Source organism: Pipra filicauda, unplaced genomic scaffold (assembly GCF_003945595.2).
Source record: "Pipra filicauda isolate LSUMZ 115617 unplaced genomic scaffold, ASM394559v2 scaffold711_size138364_pilon, whole genome shotgun sequence".
NCBI classification, from domain to species: Eukaryota; Metazoa; Chordata; class Aves; order Passeriformes; family Pipridae; genus Pipra; species Pipra filicauda.
The window spans coordinates 134,877-137,926 of record NW_024104878.1 but is presented as its reverse complement, the minus strand read 5'-3'; positions in this window follow the sequence as shown (position 1 = coordinate 137,926).

Sequence of the window (3,050 nt, the reverse complement as noted above, 5' to 3'; positions counted from 1 at the left end):
CTCCCACCTCCGCACCCACCTCCGTACCCACCAGCACATCCACACTGAGGAACGGCCCTACACGTGTGGGGAATGTGGGATGAGCTTCAGGGAGAGCTCCACCCTCCTCACCCATCAGCGCATCCACACCGGGGAGCTGCCCTACACGTGTAGGGAATGTGGGAAGAGGTTCAGGAACAACTCCAACCTGATCCAACACCAGCGCATCCACACTGGGGACCGGCCCTACTCGTGTGGGGAATGTGGGAAGAGCTTCAGGCAGATCTCCCACCTTCTCAAGCACCAGCACATCCACACTGGGGAACGGCCCTACAAGTGCTTGGAGTGTGGGAAGATGTTTCAGACCAGCTCAGATCTCCTCCTGCACCACCGGACGCACACGGATGAGAGGCCCTTCCGCTGCACCGATTGTGGGAAGGGCTTTAGCCAGAACTCCCACCTCGTCAGGCACCGGCGCATCCACACCGGGGAGAGGCCCTACAAGTGTGGGGAGTGTGGGAAGAGTTTCACCCAGAGCGGTAACTTGACCACACACCAACGGACCCACCGGTAAGGGCACCCTAAAAGTGCCCCTGCTGTGGGAACAGCTTTGGCCACTGCTTCCACCCCCAATGAATCCCCTGTTGGTGAGGCAACCCCAGGAGTCCAGTGACTGTCAGTCCATCCCTTTTGACCACAAAGGGCCAGTCCCCTTTCCCAGGGGCAGCTTCTTCCAACAGAACCCTTCCTGGGGGTGTGTGGAGATTCCTGCCTTGGCTGGGGACCCCCCAAGGTCACTGCTGGAGGTTGAGAGCAGAGATCTCCCCAGGAGCGTTGGTCTGGGGGAGTTCCATCCATCTCTAATTAAGAATTATTGCTTTTGTGCCAGCTTTAGTGGAATTGCTTCAACAATTGCTTTAGTGTAGAGCACTGTCCTATCTTATCCTGTACTCCTGGTAGTTTTAGTGTGTATATTGTGCTTAATTCTGCTGAAGACCTTTTGTCTGATCATTTGTAACCCTAAATAATTCATTTCTATCAACAGATCTGACTTGCCATCATTAAAACCTGGGGGACAAAAGTGGTTCAGTCACAGCTCTGTAATTCCTCTAATCTGAAAATGTTGGCATAATCCAAGGCTGAGATTGCATTCAGCAGCTCCCAGCACCGCACAGGAATTTGGGAGCTCAGGGGGCCACCTCCCTTTCCCAGCTCCCCTGTGCCCAAAGACCCTCATGGGACTGTGGGACCTGCCAGACCACCCCCCCTTTTCCACCCTTCTCCCTGTTTCTCCCACTTTCCCATTTTCCCCTCAATCCCCAATGTCCTCCCTGAACACTTTTTGGGTCCCAACCTGCCGATGCCTAAAATCTATTCTGGCACAGTTTTAAACTTTTATACTGTTGTTGGCTATTAAATATTTCTAAATATTTTATCTAATATTTCATAAGTGGGATTAATTTAAGCAGTCTCTTCTCTCTCATTTTTAACTTTGGTAGCAGGTGTTCATCACAGGTATCCTTGTGCTGAAGTCAGCAGCTTCTTCTCTCACTCACAGCATGCCCAAGGCCGGTTGATGGATTCCAGTGTTATCTCTGAGGCCTCTTGCTGGGCAGCTGCCTCTGGCTCCCTAGCCTGAACACATCTGTTTTCCCCCAATTCCCCCTTTTTTATTTTCTAATTGAAACACTAAAACTTGTGCAAAGCTACAGCGAACCAAACGTGACACACAAGAAAGAAAACATGGCACACTAAGCAAAATACAGAAAAACACAAAAATTCCAGTTACAGCTACAATGGCAACTTTCTTGAGTTTTGGACCTAGGTTAAAAATATCTAGCCAGCTAAACAAACTGTCTAAGCCTTGGTCCTTCTCTGCATTAAGCTGCGCTGTTAGGGTTTTTAATTGAGCAAGGCTTTGATGAATCAACTCTGAGTGACCAGAAAGATTCATGCAGCAAAGGCCTTCAAAATCTTTGCAACCATGTCCACAAGCCAATAGCAAAAAATCAATGGCTGCTCTATTCTACAAAGTGGCTTTCCTAATTGAACTGACATCGGTTAGTAAGGCGTCAGCTGCTGAACTTGGCAAGCCAGCAGCCTGGTCTATCCAAGGTGGTCAAGGCATGAGCTGTTCCAATTCCAGCTACAAGACTGGAGAATACTCTTTCTGCTGGGCCCCAGATATGTACTCTTGAATTGCAATTCTTATTGTATCGTTGCACGAATCTTTTTTGCCTCTTTTGAATGTGTGTTGCTTATGGGTAATTTGTGAGGGTTAAATGATGTTAATTTTCCAAATGTGCACGGTCCTCCTTTTGCTCTAGTGGGAATACCTTTCCAGAATCACAGCCCACAGATTAAGAAAATACCATTGGGCAAGCCAAGAGGTGTCGCCCCTGATTTTAATACTGTAGAATTGAGTGATTTACACCAAAAACGAGCCTTTTGGTATGTTCCAGAAGGAGATACGCCAATTGCCAAATAATGATTTGAATTTGAATCTGAGGGATCAAATTGAAAACAGAAAGGTGCAGTCAGACTGCCCATGACATTAATTTCTTGGGGTTCTATTGGAATTCAAGGAAAATTATTTTCAAGGTTTTGGTTATTGGCACATTGTGCCTTGTGAAGGTTAGAGAATTGTGGCAAGTACTGGTGTAGAAAGGTAATCCACTGGGTGCAATTGAAAGGAAGGCCTGCTAAACAGGTACGGAACGGATCAGTTGGGGCAGCCACAGACAAACACAATGTGTCAGTCCCGGTTGCATTGGCGAGTGTCACCCCGACGTTCTGGGTGACAAAGGTGGTCCAGTCAGGAGGCATGGCTGTTGTTATGAAGATGATGCAAGGTAGGGTTGCACGAAACGTGAAGGTATCCATCGCGGTGCTCGATCTGTGGAGACACAAGCATAACCTTTTCCCCAGGTTATTAAGGGACAAGGACCTTGCCATTCTCTAGTAACTGGATCTCTGAACATTACTTCTGCCTTCCTCTCTGTGGAAACATGTGCTGGGACAAAGTGACGCTGTGCTGCAGAGAGATCTCCTACTATTCTATTTAGAAAGTT